Source organism: Papaver somniferum, chromosome 2 (assembly GCF_003573695.1).
Source record: "Papaver somniferum cultivar HN1 chromosome 2, ASM357369v1, whole genome shotgun sequence".
Lineage (NCBI taxonomy): Eukaryota > Viridiplantae > Streptophyta > Magnoliopsida > Ranunculales > Papaveraceae > Papaver > Papaver somniferum.
Window position 1 is genome coordinate 214,923,337 of NC_039359.1, and position 20,392 is coordinate 214,943,728.

Genomic DNA, 20,392 nt, shown 5'->3' on the forward strand with positions numbered 1-20,392 from the left:
TGATGGTGGATGGTTTTCGGATACGCCTGTTGCGTAGCACGGGCACAAAATCTAGTCAATGTAAAAAAATCTATGATGTTTTCATTTAGTATAACTTTGTGTCATCTACGTCCTTTCGGCAACGGATTTTTCTTTTTACGAAAAAGCAAAAACAAAAAAAACTCTATATATTGGCATACCGGACCCAACTGTCCGCACTTGGATCCCTATTCCATTAATCTACGAACGGGAGAAATTAAAGCCCAGATGTATGGGCACCATTGTTCAATGGTACAGACATTTCAATGGTTCTCTTTTGTTTGCATATATACTGGTATACAACCAATTAATTAGATTAGTCAGTTAAAGTTTAATTAACAAATCAATTATGCTTTCATTTTGCTTGCGCCGTAATAAATCTTTGCTTGTCGGAACAAAGTTATTGATTACCTTTTACGATTCCATTTATAACTGGTTGTTCAGGCTACTTAGTTGACTAATGCTAAATTTATATATGTAATCAAGGAACAGATTTGTCTCTCTTTTATACTGGAACTTTGTTTTTTCTCAGGGATTTCATATATTCTCCACTAGCTACCTCCATATACAAAATGCATTAACGTTGTTGACGAATGCGCATTAATTCCTCAGATTTGTGAACCTAAGCACCTGCTTGTTTACTACATATATTTTTCTTATTACTCATAAATTCGAATCCTTTATCAATTTTTCAGCTTGTCTGATGCATATAGTACTTGATTACTGATTAAGCTTTTGTTAGATGGTCAGACACGATAATAGATAAGCATTCGCTAATTGGTGGACATGATTATACGCGTATGTAAGCAATTTTAACGCGTAAATAATATATATAATCATAGCTATGATGAAGCATTTCCTGTACAGAATAAATTTGATTAGTTAACAATTTAACATGGAAGTCACCAGTGCACATGAATTTCTTAGACTACGCTAGTGAACATCTTGTATCAGTAAACATAATTAGCTAAGAAAAACCAGCTAATTGATTTTATTTTGTTCTAAATATACTAGTAATACACATTTTTTTAAGCTTAGTATGTTTTGGGTTTTTCTGTCTGTTTGTTATGGTTCCTCTGGTATCATATTGGAAATGTATATTTCTGCTTCATGTTGTGTGTGTGAACCTTCAAACTTGGAAGACTGAGTGTATGCATGTCTGTGCTGTAGACAGCATACGAATAGAGATGAGATTGGGAAACCAAATAGTAGTTACGGTACATTGTTTTTAGTGGTGGTGGTGATGGTGGCTTGTCAGTGGGGATTGACTGAAAAAAGAAAAGTAGACAAACTTTTTATCGGAGACTTATTAGAAGTAACAGAAATTTAGAATTGCAAGGCATCTTGACATGAGGAATTGATCATTTATGAAACAACAGGTTGGGATATACAAGATCGAATAGTGACATAGAGTCTGAATAGTTATCTAGATAGATGGATCATGTTTTTATTACTTTTCTATATCTTAACTAGCTACTTTACTTTAGAATATGAATATAGTAGTAGAATAAACCAATATGATAGAGATTGGATCAATCAGAGATCTGAGAGAGAGAGATAGCGAGCGAGAAAGAGAGAGGTACTTGGGATCCCTATATAAAGGATCAACAGGCCTTCAGTTTTTCTTCACACACAGAAAAAGTCCTCTTATAAAACAGTTTTGTCAGGGATAGAGTTCCGTATAGAATTAACAGAGAGATCAGATGATCGAAGGGAACTAGCTAACAAGCTAGCGTCTAAAGAAGTTCTTATGATCTTCAGTTCAAAGGTGTCCGGTGTACATAGTACAGGTAATATTAATTGATATGCATGGGTTTATACGGTGACAGAAGAGAGTGAGCACACATGGTTTTCATGCATGAATGATGCTTGAAGCACTGCGTGCTTACTCTCTATCTGTCACCCGAACCACATCATATTAACTATCTCCCTCTCATTTCAATAAGTATTGTGAAGGTTCTAATCTAATTACGTAGGTTCTAATCAAATTACGTACCTTAGATCAAGGACTCAAAGTAATACCGATATCATGGTTATATGGTGACAGAAGAGAGTGAGCACACATGGTTTTCTTGTATGAATCCTGGCATGCTTGAAGCACTGCGTGCTTACTCTCTATCTGTCACCCAAACCACCTAATCTTGACTTAGTCTCTCTCTCCCTCTCTCTGATCTAGATCTCTCTATGTTTTTATGATCTTCTCTACTTCACTGGTCTATTAGTTCTCACTCCATGTGAATGTGTGATGGTGTAAGTTGAAGTGCCATAGTTTTGTTTATAGATGTTACTTTTTTTTAGGAACTTCACTAAACCATGTTTCAGCTGGTTTTGAACGGGTTGTTCTCTTATAATTTAACGCAGTATAGTTACCAAAACAAAATTTTGTACTCTAGGGTGTATATTTCATGTTTCACTAGATATATGTACTGATCTGAGTAGCTAGGGTAGTAAAAGTTCATATTCACAACTTGCCTAGTTGCAGAAAATCTCATAACTAACACCCCTTAACAATTTCTAGATCTAATCATTTTTATCACATAATCATCAATATATATGCTAGAAATATAAATAGACACAAAGATTTTTTACATGGTTCAATCAATGTGATCTACATCCATGGTTCTTCAGTATGATGGATTTGGTGTTTACATGAGTATTACATTTAGAATCTGCATTAATGGGTTTTTGGTAGAGCTCTAGATCTAGTTTTAGGTGATGGAGGAATAAGATGAATACAAAAGATAAGGTTGACCTCTCTTTAAAAATGTGTCTCCCCTTTCTCTCTCCTCCCTTTCTCTTTATATATGTGTTTACATAGTGGATGACAGCAAATAGATAGTGGAGTACAACTAATATTGCCTCACACTCTTGATGTTGCTGCGCTCCTTTAATGTTGATGTGCTCCTTTAATGTTGTTGTGCTCCTTTTACGTGCATAACTAACATGCGCTAAGAAAATGTATGAATGACGCGCTCTCAACATGTGTTGTGCGATATTTTTCCCCTACAACTTGATAATTGATCTAACTCAACCCTAGTTAGACACGAGTCCGAAATTATATCCCCTATATCGTTTTGTAATAGTTTTTATACAGTATATTTTTTTTGCTTTATTTAAAGGTTAAGGGTTGGATTAATTTTGTTAGTGTGGTTACTGTGGAATTCTGCCGGTTTTGGAAGAGGATATTTTAGTGTGTTTTTTTCTTATCGGTGAAGATATTTTAGTTAAAGGGAAAAGATGGTGACTTGGTACAAACAATCGACTCGATCGTCCCAGATTGAGTGAGACTATCGAATAAGACAAGAAAGAGCGTGTGCAGTAAGGCTAGCAAGCATCAGTTTTTCAGCTTCAGCCGAGACTAAAGTTCGAAACTTACGACCATCTTACCCTTACTGCCGATCAAAAAAAAAAATCACCTTATAGACGACGCGAAAAGCGCAGCCACTACTTCATCAAGTCAATGCTTCACGTGTATGGAGCAAGACTGTCCCTCCACAAACTTCTTTCAAGGTATGAACCGAAAAAATATGTAGAGGCATTAACATGCTCAACATAGATGCCTATTCTATGTGGACCTAGGGGGATGAAACAGCTGATCATATCTTTATCATTTGATGCAAGATTACTGCTTGTATATGGAGGCCGAGCCCTTCCTAGGCGCCCTAGCTACTTGAAAGTTGAATGCCAAATAATTAGAGTAGAGCTATGCAGAATCATCTTGCTGTCGTATGTGATGCTCTAATTAATGAGTAGGATATATACCGACTAATTCGTGTTGTTATAGTTAATGATTTTCATGTAATAGCACAGTGTATGTCAATATTCTAAGCAAATCACATATAATTTGTCTCGGGGCAAAAAAATAATAATTTACCCGGTGTTTTTATTAGAAATTATTATTTTAATTGATTACAAGTGTAACCGATCGAATTTATAATTACTTGGATGACAAATATTTAAAATTTTCATAGGAACAAGTTATCTCATAGGTCAAAATAAGCCTTATCATAGTTTGTAATATTTATTTCAATTATTATGACCTAAAATTATCTTGTCTCATGTCGTGCCGTTATGGCACAAATTATTTCCGGTACCATAACATTTTACTTGGGATTAAACATCAATTTCCACCAATCCAATATTATACTTTGCCTCACAACTTTGTTCTGGTTTCTTCAAGAAGATATGGGTTTTTTTTTCAGTATCAATATTTACTGAGACAAATTTAAAAAGATGCTTTGTCTTATATGGATTTCGTTGCCCTACCAACAAACTGTTCCCTACCATTAGCAACTACTTTTTTCCTTTTTATTATCTAAAGATTAACTAAATAAGTGAGAAAAAAATCTTTAGATGGGTAACAATACGCTTGGAGGGGTAATGGTGTATGGTTCCAGAAGTGCGAATGATGTTTTTATCTCACCCGTAATAGCAATCTTGAGGGGAAGAAAAACTAGACCTTTGGAGTTTAAACCTCAGGTTCCAGGGTCAGTCACCGACCAATTAAAATCCTAAACAAGACCAGCAAAGTTTTATTCAGGGAAACAAGGGAAACAAATCTAAAAGAATAATTCGTAAAATTAAGAAATAATATGGTTTGAACGCCAGTTAAGAAGTGGAAGTAATTGACTGCTCCCTCAATCCTGTTTCGGTCTATGTCAAGCTCGGGTCTAAAGTTTTGGAGGATTTTCTTTTGCGATTCTCCATCAATTTAAAGCATAATATTTCATAATTTAGACTTCAAAGACCATTAGAAGCGTCTTAGAATTTGGGTTCATTTGGTTTAACATAAGATCAAAGTTGGGGTGAACCATTCTAGGCAAATATAACCAACGCCTCGGTAAAATGAAATGGTTGAATAGTTAAAAAATGAGATTATTCAGGAATACACATTGAATGCTGAGATTACGCATTGAGTTTCTGGTAGTAGATCCATAATCAAAAACGTCTTTGTGGTTGTTCCAAAAGAAATGAAACAAAAGATACGGTAGAAATAGGACAGTTATTGTATGAGGTCTACCCAATGCTAGATGGAGAGGCGCATAATAGATCGATATGAACATCATGAGTTGTCCCGTAATAAAACCCGTTGTTGCTGATACCTCTTTCTCGGTTCCTTCTTCCATAACCCGAGTTCGGAGAAGGAAGAGATAAGAGGGCCCTATGGAGAATGTGGTCAGAAATCCATAATAGAGTCCGACCACAATGACCGAATTTATTATTTTCATGCATAAGGATAATAGATTACCTAGTAGAAAAGATTTCAAAATCATCACAAACCCCCCTTTTTTCTTTTCTATTGCAATTTCTCAATTATTATATGATGATTTCTTAACTTTCCATATATATAAATAGAAACAGATAGACTAGAAACGACATCTCTTATGTCCTCCTTGGCCCTAGTGGTACAGATACATGATTTAGTTTCCTAGTCCACACCTATCAGAGGGTCATGGGTTCAAGGCTTGGTACCAAGAAGAAGAAAAAAATTCTAGGAAAATATAAAAAACAAGCTCTCACTGGCCGGATTGGGGTATACCCAAACTAGTTGGGGTATTCAAGAATTGAAGTGGACTTAGTTGAAAGGCTAAGGGGTGTCCAAATGGAGTAAAATTACCTAACTACCTTCACCAAATTCTTTTTCTTCCCAATCTCAAAACCGGTCATTCTTCTTCCCAACCTAATAATAACTACTTCTCATTTTCCACCGCTTTCTTCTCCCTCTCCATTATTAAATCTCAAGCAAAACTCGTCGATTAAAACTAGCCTCTTGTTTTTATCAATATTAAATGAACCTATTCTCATTCTCAACCTAACACCAGTATGTTATTTTGTTGTTTGAATGTCAAATGAGGTTTGAAAAATTGAAATTGTTGATTTGCAGTTATATAGTCGTTAAAGCATCTCTTCATCGACCTTTACAACCTTTTAAATTTTATTTTGGTCGTCATCTTCTTGGGATGAATATCGTGACGAATTTTCATTTCTGACATGGTCGTCATGATATTCATCCCAAACCTTGACGACTAGTTGACGGATACGATTAGTTGCTAGGTTATGAAAATCTAAGTCATGCCGACTAATATTGTCAAAAACTTATTTTACCCATGTTCCATTTTGTGATTAGTCGTCAGGGTTTTCAAAGCCAACTTTCCGACTAGGTTATAGTCGTCACTTTGATACACTTTCGACCCTGACGACCAACAACTGCCAAAAAACCAATCTTTTTGTGTCCATTTTTGGCTTTAGTCATCATGTTTTTGAAACTAGAACCGTGACGACGTCTGGTAATAGTTAGTTGACGTAGTTGAAATAAACACAACAAGACGACATTTAATTGACTATTAAAAATCGTCATTTTCTTATTATACGATCATGAGGACCATGCTTGGTCGATATATTGTCATGCAGTCGACCATGAAAGACTTTTCATGCCTGGAAATTCTGAAAATGCTAATTGCTTCTATAATTATAAAAATTAAACTAGAAAAAACCCGTTTAATTCCATTTTGAGAAATATTTGACTAAAGTAATTCATTTCGGTACCAATTCTCAAAACCCAAAAGTTTTCCAGAAAAAGATTTCTACCAAACCTCATAAGTTAAATCAACAAAAATAACAACTAAAATGTTTATTAAACAAATTTAATCTAACATTACTAATTCAACCAATTCATAAGATTAGTACTAGTTAACCAGGAGGCTATGGATAAGGGGTTTTGAATTTTGTTTTCAAATAACCCTATTTTGTGTTATTACATATATCCCAATTGGTTTATAATTCAATATCGCCAGTATTCGCAAGACCAAAAGAGTTCTATTTCTGGCGGATATGTACCTTTCTCATTAACCTTGTGAACTAAGTTTTGTTGCAGGATAGAAAAACGAATTCCCTGTGGAATATAAATTATTTTCTCTTACACAGGAAGGAAGTTTTCCCAAAACACTACATACTGATCAAATAGTCGCCCAAATCTTATCAAGTAACAACCAGTTATTAATTCACAAAATTGGTTAAAAAGACCAAAATTAACAATTCCTGAGTGAAATAGACAGTTAGATTTTGATACTTTTAAAATGCACAAAAATGTAAAAATAGACAGGATGTAACCAGTTTCATCTTGTCCATTTTCAAATATTTTTTTTTATTTTTAATTTACACAGAAAATATCCAGTTTCAGCCTTACTATTTTTTAAATTTAAGATAGGATGAAATCAGTTTCATCCTTACTATTTTTCTTTTTTTTTGTCATTTCACCTAAACTATTTTTACTCGTCCATTTAACATGTGATTTAAAAATATTTAAACAAATGAACCATTTTCCGTTATTAATTAACATTTGCGCTTCAGGTGGACTTAGCATTTTCCAAACGAGTTTTTCATTTCGAGAAGTGTAGAGTTTGAATTCTTTGCCTCCCGCGAGAGATTTTGTGCTAATAGTAAGTGACTCAAGTAAGTGGTGAGTCAGGGAATTCCCTTTTTCTTCTGATTAATTCAGCATATCCGTGACAACTTTAGATTAATAGATCATATATTTTCTTTTCTTAAATTATATATCTTACAAATGTGGTCGATGCGGTTCATCCATAACTTTATTTTCTTTATTTATTTCCCGATAATCCTTCCTCATTTTTCATGCATTTGGAGACTATCTTGGAACAAATACGTATTCTTCATCAAGATCCACATATATCCATCCGACCACTCACTGCCACTAGCACCCCAACAAAAATTCTTCAATCTTTTGGCGTATAGCCATAGACTGCCCTAGAGCGACAAGTGTGACGCACCCAATTGGCTACATGCCATATGTACTTTACACATGCATCCAACTGTGTAATATGCTCAAGGGTCAAAAGGGTTCCCAGAAGAGATAGAGTTCAAATAGTATATGGTAGGGTTTAAATTTATTAGATGTTTTTTTATTCCTTCTTTCTTTCTTTCTTTCTTTTGATCTTCATTGACATCATTAGTGACAGCATCCACATTTCTTGTTTCTTTTCCAGTAGTAACGGACTGATCTGATCTCTGATCTCTGATCTGAGTGCTCTTTTGAAAATAAAGTCTCTAGCATTATAGGGAGTGGAATAAAAGAAGATATAGTTGATGAATGATGATCAAGATAATATCATAATTTGATCGATGCTAGTTGGCATAACTTTTTATTTTATTTTTTTGCTCGGCCAAGAAGAAAAATACATTAAAAGAACACAAAATTGGTTAAAAAGACCAAAATCAACAATTCTTAGGTGAAAAGGACATTTAGATTTTGATACTGTTTAAATAGACAAAAATGTAAAAATAGTCAGGATGTAAACAATTTCATCCTACCCATTTTCAAATATTTTTTCTTATTTTTAATTTACATTAGGATGCATCCAGTTTCATCCTTGTTATTTTTTAAGTTTAAATCAGGATGAATCCAGTTTCATCCTTATTATTCTTTTGGTGTACGTTTCACCATGATAATTTTTACTCGTCCATTTGAACCATGTTTTAAAAATATTTGAACAAATGATCCATTTACGTTAAAAAGAAATAGTTGGCATAATTTACGGTCATTATAATGAAATTAATGATCATACATCACCATAGCTTAATCGGGTAATTAACTTAGTCAGGTTTCATGTGGTTTGACTCATTGAACCCAGTGGCCTACATTGCGGAGAGAGCCATGCGCGCACCTCTCCAAATATAAACCTAGGCAGGGGACCCCTGATAAAGAAGCTTAGCTAGTCTACGATTACAAGCAGGTTAGTCAGAAGTCATCAATATACGGTCATATTTGAAACGGGTTATATCCCACTCATGACCATTTATATCTCTACACATAATATGTAAAGTTGGGCACCAACATACAAATATCTAAAGTGTTTTAAGCACTTGGGAAAAGCTACATCTATTTGTAATTTCGTATATCTTCTCAGCCCTTTTGGCAGTGAAATTTCTTATCTCTACGCAAAACAAAGACATGAAAAATGCACATATGACAAACCGGACCAACTGTCCTAAACTTTGAATCCATATTGTTGCATTATATAAAGAAATCAAAGCCCAAATGTATGGGCATGCACCATTGTTTGCCTTCATTGGTACATACAATTCAATGGTTCTCTTTTCTTTGTATATATTTAATCAAAGTTCAATTAACAAATCAAATACGCTTATAATTTTGTTTTACGCCGTACCTAATAAGCTTTTGTTTGTCGGAACCAATTTGTCGATTGACTTTTACGATTCCATTTCTAATTGTATGTTCAGGCTCCCCTTAGTTGACTCAATATGCAACCAAAGAACAAATTTGCGTTTTCTTTCTTTTGCACTAAAACTTTTTCTTTCTATCAGGGGGTGCATATACATATTCCTCATCATGCACGTGTCCTCAGATATGTGAAGCCAAGCACACTTGCCTATTTAATACAAAAATACTTTTCCTTTTTAGTCATTAATTCGAATCATTAAACATTGTTTTTCTCAATTTACCTGATTACTGATTAGGCTTTTGATTGATGGTCGACATGATAATGAGTAGGCTTTTGGTTATTCGTTCCTTGGTGGACACGACAATATGCATATGTAATCACTTCTAACGCATAATCATAAGCTATAATGAAGCATTCTCTACACAGGATAAATATGATTAATTAACATGATAATTAACGAAATTAACGGTGAAGACCTTATTAGAACTTAGAAGGCATAATTAATTAACTAACAACGCCTGATTGATAAATGCCTTTTAATCTCTTTATGTGTATCTGACCAAGTTATTTATTGATTTCTCTGTTAGTACTGTATATCATCTTGGAAATGCATATGTCGTGACCCTTCAAACTTGGACGAGTTGACTGTCTGTGACTCTGTTTGATTGTCTAGTGCAGACAGCATGCAAATAGAGATAAGATTGGGAAGCCAAATAGTAACAACGGTATAATGTTTTTAGTGGTGGTGGTGGCGGTGGTTAGTAGGGTCGACTTACTGATAGAGAAAAGGGTAAAGTAGACCAACTTTTTTTATTTGAGAGAAATACAGGACACTTAGACATGAGGAATTCATCATTAGTGAGGCAGGGTTGGATATGTATGATCAAGCACAGAGACATATTGTAACTACTGGAAAACCAGTAGTACGTACAACCAAAAAGAAAAACAATTAAGATTTAAGACATGGTAAAATAATATGAACCAAGAAATTTTTATTGATGAATTCTAAGGAAATAAAATACAAGATTTTGAACACAAGGAAATCCTAAGGTCTTTTCTCCATCCAAAATCTGATCCCTCGTGCCTTGTCCAAGGACCTCTATTTATAAGCCAACTAACCCTAATGGGATACAGCTCATTTTACTTCGCCAAGTTCTTTCGGGAATGTTTTATACTTCGCGCAGTTCATTTTCCATAAAATTTTTCCCCTTCTTTCGCCATCTTCACATGGGCTTGTCGGGACACCTCCATGTTTTTCTCTCAACGAAGAAACTGCATTGAAATCTCCTATGTAGCATTTTGGACCAGCTACATGTTGAGAGTAGATGGATAAGCTCTTCCAAAATTGAGCTCTGTCCAATCTATTAGGTGGACCATAAACACAAAACAAATTCCAAGAAGGATAAGGGCCAGCTTGCTTAATCTGAAGATGTATAAGATTTTTGGAAAAAGATATAACCTCAGCATCAGTATCATCCCTCCAAATTAACCATATGCCATCACTGCGACCAACCACAGGCACAATACAATGATTCGAGAAACCAAATCGACGAATAAGACACTAGTGGAAAAAAGTCGTTTTAAGATAGTTGGAAAGCGTGGTATTAGTGTTATATACGACACTATACAGGTGCTGCTGAAAGTGCCGTAGATTCAATGTCTTTTTCTGGAACGACACTATCAAGTTGACTCAGAATTGCGATACTTTCAAATAGGTATGACACCTGGATAGCGTCATAGTAGTTTTATAATATAAAAAAAAAATCTGATATTCAGCTGATTCAGCTAAATCCCAGATCAGATTTGGCTGACAGTAGCCCTGGGGTAAATTAAAGCTCAAATTACCTGAAATAAAACTTGGATTTATAAACTCAAATGGTTATAAATAAAAACCGTTGTATTTTGTTACACAATTCATAACTGAATTCAGTTTACACTTAGATTCGGAATCACAAAAGAAAACAAACAAAAGGCCTGAATTCATACAAGACATATATTTAAGTTCTAAGGTTCATAAGGATAATTGTAAACCAGCAAAACGAGATCCTGCCAGATGACGAACTGAGCCAACAATTCAAGAACAGCAAACCTACAACAAACAAAAGGTGCCAAAATCACTGAAGTATAAAACAACTTTGAAAAAAGCACTGAAAAGTGAATATACTATGAAGAAATTTGAATAATAGCACAAAAGTAAATTCATGACCACAAACAGCTCTGTCTCCTTATCGTTCTAATAATCCGAGCTATCCTCGCATTTTACCAACAATAGCTAAAGTATTGAAATGCTTAAGTGAATCATCGTGGATACACAAAATGCACAGCAAGTAGAACATAAAACTTAAACCTTAGCAGATTTCGCAAACACCCCGGTGTGCAGAAACTACTAGCTTTACACACCCACTTAGAGTCTTACAGTTTACTATGCTATTTTATCTGCATCCATAGAAATAAACCACAAAAGGATACCAATACTCACAACTATTGACAAGTTCCCAATGCTTGAGGACAGCATCACAAATCCATGGAGAGACGATCTAGTACAGATTCATCGATACCATCCATCTACATAGGAAACACAATGAGAAGTTAGAGGCTGACTGAATTTGATACCACTTATAATAAGGCAACACATAGTGGAAGTAAACAGTGATATGAAATTTACCTTCCAACTAGTGGAACATGATCAGTCTCTGTAAAGCATCCCTTCTTGTGTTTAAGCAAGGTTAAAATTTCATTAACCGTTGAAAGTTGAAACTCTGTAACATAGAGAGCAGATACCCTGAGAAGAAAATAATATGAACAAGTAAGCGAAATTAAGCGAAGCCATAGAGTCCGGATCCTTGTTCAGCGTTCTACAACCTAGGAAAGCTTTTACTGAGGCCCGTGTAACAGAAGCCTACACAACAAAAGTAGTAACTGGTATCAGTGAATCTATCCAGTACCAAATGCAGATAACTATAGATATAAACCAGAGATACAGAATATTAAAAAAAACAATATGAAAAAGTAAGCGAAACTAAACGAAGCCATATGGTCTGGATCCTTGTTCAGCGTTCTACAACCTAGGCAAGCTTTTACTGAGGCCACTGTAAGAGAAGCCTACACATCAAAAGTAGTAATTGGTATCAGTGAGTATATCTAGTACCAAAAAAGTAGTCACTGTTAATACAGTTGAAAGACTCTTTGAATTTAGTATGACCTGTAAGCCAACATGTTCGTTTAATAAATACAGAATTTAGTATGACCTGTAAGCAAACATTTTTGCAAGCATCCTTATTTGTACCTTTGGTCGCTGCTCGTCATATTAGTAATACAAGTAGACATAAATGCTGGTGATAGTGTAGGAAAAGATTCAACAGTTACTAATTAAAACACGTAGACACGATGATTTAAAGGATTCAAAGTTCAAGAGCTGAAAAATCATGTAAAAAGAGTAATCCACGGTGGCCCATCACATATGATGCTTTGAGAAACCAGTCTTATGGTGCAGTACCCTAATGGAGCATGAAAGGACCTAAGAATTGCTGAATAGGTTTCTAAATATAGGACCTGTCAGATTATGCATTCAAGAATATTTTTTACCTGCAAGATTATCTGCATGACTCAAACCACAACGCAGACAAGAGTTGTTGCATATTGGATTCACCATCTTGCCACTAACAGCAACAAGAAAACTTTGACCGACCAAGTCCATTGCATGTCCATAGAGAGGCCCAGGACCTTGAAGGACAACTCTGCAGTCACACGAACAAGAGAACCCATCAAAAATTTACACCACAAAATTTCAGATATTATACAAGTTTTTATGAACCAAAAATAAGCTGGTTAGATCAAGATTGGTCTGAGAAAGACTTTTAACTCTAACTTTATAACCCAATGAACTGCATCCATACCGACAAGAAATGAACCAACATACATCTGATATATCAACGTAATCAGATCGTCTTATGCAGAAACAATGAGGCTTTCCTATAATTCCTGAACTGACATTTACATACTCTTGATACACACATACCTACACCTCGATATAGCGCAGACATTCCACCCTCCCAGTATACATTCTTAAAGACATCTTTTAACCCACAATAATCTTGCTAAGAATGTAAACTATGCATACCCGGCCCTATATTCTTTACTCTTTAGTACTTGTCACCTAAAAAGACGAATTTTTGGTAAAATTTTTAAAAGACTCATAACATCAATAATTAGTGCGCAGCTACCGTACTTATGATGCATCCTTATAATATGGACTAATTCTAGATTAAATAATTAGTACCCAACTACTGTACATGTAATGGTTAACATGACAAACAAAATGATCAACCAAGATTTTTCTCATTACGCCATTTTATCATGTGAAAAGCAACTGGAAGATTTTTAAAAAGAGGGGTGGACCAAAACATACAACTCACCTTGCACATACATCTTGGAACCAAGATCGCCCAATGTACGCAGGCTCGTGACTGAAGTTTCCTCCAAAGTCTCTACCCACTTCCGTATTATGAAATATGGAGTCAAGAATTAACAGAAAACAACTTGCATTTCATCCATATCCAGTAAAAAATGTTTGACACCTTACCTTCAATCCATCATCCATCAATTACACAGTACAAGCACACTCCATCAAGAATAAAGAACATATTATGAGGACATTACCCTAGGATCGTAGATAAACAAAACCCAAAAAACAAAACCTCTTGAAAATCCTAAAAGTATAATCAATTTGTAGGTACTTCTTTAAGTTATTTTATCAAACAGTGTGTGGGCATTGTACATTTCTGTTAGGTGTTTCAAATTTATACATAACCACGAGTCCATGAATAATAATCCATGTAAAGTAACTACACATGACCATCTCTATAATCGTATGGTAATCCCTTTGAGAAACACTACACATGATCATCTCTATAGATATTAAAGGTTTTAGTTTGGATAAGAAGCAAAATAGAGAGAAAAACTTACTAACAAGTGGTAGTTTAAACTTTAAATGATGAACCTTTAACTTACGAATTTGAAGTTTCAAAATGAAGAACCGGCCAATAGTCGTCTTAATTTGAGACTTGGAAGGCAAAGGAAGCTGTTTAGACTCTGTAACTTGTTGAGTTTAGTGTGACCTAAAATTAACCCAAAAGATAAAACTAAGACAAAAAGATGAAACCATACATTAGTTTTTCACTTAAAATAGTTCTCGGTTTAACCTTCCAGCTGCAATATAACAAAAAGAGACTATCAATCTAAAGAAATTAGAACAAAAAGATGAAACCAAATCCTGCACATATCAATCTACCATAACATGGAACCAAAACCTAAGAAAATATAGTGAAATAGACTTACACGGTCGAGTATTCTCTCAGACAAATTTGCTTTCACATAAATTTATTTTCAGAGAAATTTTCTTCAGACAAATTTTTTAGATCTGGAATGATACTAGATAGAGAAGAGACAGTCTTTTAGCAGATGGATTGAAGAGATGAAGAAGAAAATGGCTTTTCAGTTTTTCTTTGGAGCTCCGGTTATGAAGAGTTTGGGAGAATAGAACAGAAACAAAGGCAAAAAAAAATATGGTTTTGATAATGGCGGATTTCAGAGAAGAGTTTTCTCGGCTGTGGTGTTTGGAAGATAGCTGAAGTGAGAGAGAGTGAAATGAGCGAAGAGAGAGATGGATGAAAGATAAAGATGAAACAAATACTAATAAAAAAACTATTACTCTCGACAATAACGAAGTACTTGCTTCATCTCAGCCGTTCTGACAAAGAAGTTAATCCTAGCCACAAAAATTCGCCAGTGAAATGATACTACCCTATGTGACGTTCTAAAAGTCAACCAAAGTCAAGCTACTACGACAACTTGACTTTAGTCAGAGACAAACACACTTGTGTTGTTGTAGAAGTCAACTAAAGTCCAATCACAACGACAACTTGACTTCAATGAACGACGCGTTCGATGTGAGGCGGTATCTCGTCATCTGGTGTGTGTCATTTCCTTGTGCCGCAAATAGCCATTTTTCCACTAGTGAGAGGAAAAGAAGCTGATTCAGAAAGCTTTGTTTCAGATAAGAACACTATTTCAGGTTTTGAACATCTCAGGAATGATTTTAATGTTTGAACTGTTGGGTCATTCCCTAACCCCCAACAATTCCAGGCAAAGATTAACAAGGACCGTGCGGCCTATTAGGGCTAGCCCCCACCTCACATTGATCATCTGAATCCTCCTCGATTCTTGTAGCCATCTTTGATTGTAAATCTCCAGAATTGATGCATGATCCATCCTGCATTCGTTTAGCGCCTCTAGTATCTCTGATGGAAGCTGATTGCGAGATAGAGGCATTGCGAAATTCTCTATCCATCGATTTCTGTTCACTCCCCCTGGAAGTCTTGGTTTATTGGATGATTACCCCGAACGGTTGTATTGGTAACTGACGGCATCTTATTTTCCATAAAAGTATTAATTGATGGTAACTGCACTTGCAAGTTAACTGATTATTTATTATGTAAACCTGCAAATGATGTGGAAGCATTGTTGTCACAAGCAAATGACATGGCATGATGACTCATCATCCCTGAAAACTGGGTTGAATTTGTTCTTCTGGTATTTTGAATATCAACAGCATCTTCTTCATGGTAATCTGTTACTTCAAATTCTTCCATAGCATTGATGTAACTTTTCATGTTGGCATCAATTGAACGTTTTTATTTTGGAAAAATAAGTTCATATGCTTTTTCATGCAATTCTGGTGGGAACTCATTATGTACCTTGTCCTTGTATTAACGAACTTTAGGGCACATCTTCATTAAATGACCAATAATGCCACAAAATACACATAATCGTGGTAATCTTTCATATCTTAATTCAGCCTTTATTTCCTGTGAAGAAGATATTGGAAACGAGATTGAATCCCTTAGAGGTTGTTTAACATCTATAGGGATACGTACTCTAGCAAATTTTCCCCAGTTTCTCTATTCTTTTAATGTTATTATTCTATGACTACCTGCCAAACGAATTAATTGTTGAATGAACTTTCTATCGAGATAGTTAACTGGTAAACCATGAAGTTGAACCCAGAATTCCACTTTATCGAATAGATATTGGTATGGCAATTTGTTTTGTTCACACCTTTCCAAAGCAAGTAAGTCATCACGAACAACCCATGGAGAAGATTCCATAATAAACTCCGAATCAAAGTGAGATCCAAATTTGATAAGGTAGGTTTTTGCTGTGAATTCTGAGACAAAGAATTTTTGGCTAAAAGATTTCCAGGTTTTGTGAAGTAATTCTCGGACACTGGATATTTGAAAAATTCTGGGAGAGATTATGAGAAGAACCAGACAGTTTTGTTATTCATTAGACAGATTTGGCAGGAGAGATTCAATACGGATTGTTTTGGAATGATTGTCATGATTAAGTAGATTTTCAAATTGACTGATCATATCCATCTCTTAACAGGGTTGATGTTGGTTGAATTGACTAGGAAGTACCATTTATGAAAGAAACAATTAACACAGTAGGAATTTTGATTGAAAAAAGAAAATGCCAAAGGTTAGAAACTGAAAAAGTCTAAAACTTGAAACTTTAAGGAAATTTTCGTTTATTCTCAAGTTTTTGGAGAAAAAAATTTTAGTTGCAGAGAGGAGACAGAATTTTAGACACATATCTCTATTGATATCTTGATTACACATCCACACTAGTGACATTGCTACTCAATTTTATTTTTGGAAGCTAGTTGGCAAGTTGAAATAACTGACTGCATTTACTTCAATGCACGCTCCTACCATTATATTAAGACCAAGATAGCACGAGAAATGGCGCTTTTGTTGTGATTAATTCAGCATACCCTAAACATCTTTCTTATTTTTATTTGGCCTGATCCTCCTTCGGATAAACAGATCGTATTCGCACATATATGTCCGATGTGGTTCAAAATCATCTTCAACTTTCACTTTTTTTTTCTTAATTTTTTTTCACATTTTTCATGTATTTGGTGACTATCTTTGTTTTTTTATAAGAAAAGAAAAAGAGAATTTATGCGATGTTCTACCAGAGGTGGATGAAAACTGAAAAAACTGATACAACTCGAGAAAATACAAACTCCCAATTACACACAATGTGTGAAAAGTTCAGTTGAACCCCTTTGCCAGCAACCGATGCCCAAGTGAGAACTAGAGATTTTGCATTATCTCACGACTCTATATCTGTCTTGAAGGTGTAATGTTCTTTTCTTTCCCTCCATCAGGATTCCCATCCACCCACTACCACTAGCTACAAACACCCCCACTAAAATTCTTCGTATACATTTTTTTTAATGTCTTATAGAATGACTTGTGTCAAACGATCAAAGCTACAAAAGTACGATATTTAGAACAAAACATTTATCAAAAAACAAAAATATTTAGAACGAAAAAAAATTGTTCTAATCTTTTTTTCCTTTTGGCGCATAGCGGCGCCAAAAGCTACCTTATACTGATGAGTGCTACACACCCAATTGGCCACATGACATATATACTTTGTGCATACAACTCCATGCACAATGCACAAAGCCCCAATCTTGAAGCAGAACTAGTCATAAAAATCCAAGGTGACCAAATTTGTGGTACAAAAACTCCTTTTAAATGTTGGGATCCATTAAAAATGCATCTTAAACGAAATTGATACAAAAATCATAAATTTTTAAAAATTGATACAAAAACCCCAAATTTCAAAATTGGTTTCATCAAATTTTATGATGAAATCAAAATTGGTTTCATTAAATTCTATGATGTTTTATCAAATTGTATGATGAAACCAAAATTGGTTTCATCAAATTACTTGGGGTTTTTGTGTTACTTTTGTTTTTTTTTGGGTTTTTGTATTACTTTTGTTTTGATGGGTTTTTTGTGGATGGATAGTGACACCTTTGGAGCTATAACCCGCAGACCGATCTTGAAGTGATTCATTGAGATCGGTGACCTTATTAAGATGTGAGCCATGCGCGCCTATGCAAACCTAGGCAGGGAACCCCTGTTAAAGAAGTCTCTCTAGTTTCCGATATTTATTACTCCCTCCGTACCATATATATAGGCGGAATAGTTAAAATTTCTTAGATTAAGAATATTTTTTAATTTTATAAATTTCTATGCTTTTTCCTGTTTTATCCTTAATTATACTGCCAATGTTAGAGACACACACTCAATTATGATGATTCCCAAACAAACAAATAGGGATAATAGAAGTAAAAAAGAGTTTTGAAATTTGGACTCCGCCTATATAGTGGTACAAGGAAAAATGAAATTCCGCATATGTAATAGTTACGAAGGGAGTGGCAGCCACCAGTCCTCCGTATAAGGTTATCTTCGAAATGGATTATATGTCACTGTTCTTGATCTGCATGCCACTTATAATATCTCTGCATCTTCTTGATCTTTATACCTGCACTAGCACATCATAGTATCACGATATTTTGTATACATGGGGAAGTTTACATCTATTTGTAATTTTGTGTCTTATCAATCTTTTGGGTAGTGAAACCAAATAAATAAATATGTACCATCGATACAAAGGAAAGAAAATGCTTGAATAACATCTCTATTGCATTAATCAATTCCATCAATGAAAGAAATCAAAGCCCAGACATATACGATTACTAAAGCATTCTACCGGATTATACTACCAATTCAGAGACCCGGTGGCTAGAATTGCTTGTGTTTATAAAGATTGGTACCCACCTGTAGATACAAGATACCGGACACCCACTAAGTATGTGAAGTAATGATTCAATAAACGGGCGAAGATTATCGCGTTCAGTATATCTAATATGACGCATCAGATGACGTCAGAAGGATCACAAGTAAAGTGTGATGATCGTGCGAAGTTGTAGATTACGTGCCAGAAGAGTCAGAGTAAGCGTGCGTTAACAATGCAGGCGAGATCCGAAAATAAGGGCTTCCTTACCTGTCATCCACTATGTAAAATCCCTATAAAAGGGACCGAGCGACCTTGTAAAGAGAGAGATCTTTTTGAGAGCTTAGACTTGGAATTTATGAGAGAGAAAGATTATTTATTCTCCAAGTTAGAGTTCATTTCAACTCTTGTAACCATATTGAAGATTCTATGAATGAATGTATGAATTTTAAGATGATTACTTGAATTGTTATTAAGATTTCATTAAGGGTGTGGTTTTAGGATTTCTTGCAACTACATTTTGGCGCTAGAAATCATCTCGGAGTGATATACCATGGTGGTGAATATAATTGACAAGAGAGTTTGAAGACAATCATTAAGATACTTTTGGGGTTCTTTAGATCTACACAAAGTTTTATCAAGAGAAGATTTTATTCTAAAAAGACAGCAAAATGAATGAGAAAATGCAAATTAGCACAAAAGCACAAGATAAATGAGCAAAAATGATAAGAATAATCGGAGCAAAAGAAGGAAGTAGAAAATTACAATGCAACTTAATAACCAGAACTACTATTGATGACTTCCATGCAAGAATTACAGGAAAAATACACAAGCGTGATTTCGAAAGAAAGAAAATTATGACGGTGGAAAAAATTTCTCTACTGAAAGATTGGGAAAAACAGAATATAACATTCACGGCGGAAGAGATAACAAAAGAGAAAGACGAACAGATCCTTTGGTAGTTACAGTAGCTGTAGAGTGCAAAGGAAAAAGTACAAGAGCGAAAGTACAAGATGAATGGGCGATAAATAGAACGTTAGTAGATGCAGGGAGTTCGGTGGACATCTTATTCTATCGCGCGTTCAAAGGAATGGGATATAAAAATACGGATATGGGCCGCTCAAATTACAATATTCATGGTTTTAATAAAGCAACAACAAAGCCAAAAGGAAAAATAACAGTGCGAATAATATTGGGAGAAATAGAAACACAAGTGACATTGTGCGTGGTTGATGTGGAATCACCGTACAATATGCTCTTGGGACGACCATGGATACATGCGATAAAAGCCGTAGCATAAACTCTTCACCAATGCATACGGTTTCCAATACCAAGTGGAGTAGGAGAAATCAAAGGAGATATTGAAAGTGCGAAGATCTGCATCCAGATAGATGTAAAAAATTATGAAGGTCGCGCAAAGAAGCGAAAGGATCGCTGGAGAAGAGAAAGAGAAATAAAGAAGGAAGAAGAGTTACTAATATACATCATAAGAACACAAGAAGGAAGAGGGATAC

The 20,392-nt window shown here is 34.9% G+C and overlaps 1 long non-coding RNA gene across 4 annotated transcripts; it reads right to left on the reverse strand.

The window, feature by feature from the left end:
* Positions 1 to 11,072: 11,072 nt before the first annotated feature.
* LOC113350477 lies at positions 11,073 to 14,866 on the reverse strand. Of its 4 annotated transcripts, none has more exons than XR_003360873.1 (6): positions 14,559 to 14,866; positions 13,637 to 14,338; positions 12,807 to 12,958; positions 11,887 to 12,323; positions 11,701 to 11,786; positions 11,073 to 11,310 (listed from the first exon to the last, which is right to left on the reverse strand). It is a non-coding gene; the product is annotated as an uncharacterized LOC113350477 (long non-coding RNA). The 4 variants fall into 4 exon arrangements; XR_003360872.1 differs by having other exon boundaries at positions 13,637 to 14,429; XR_003360874.1 differs by having other exon boundaries at positions 11,887 to 12,120; positions 13,637 to 14,866.
* Positions 14,867 to 20,392: the final 5,526 nt, after the last annotated feature.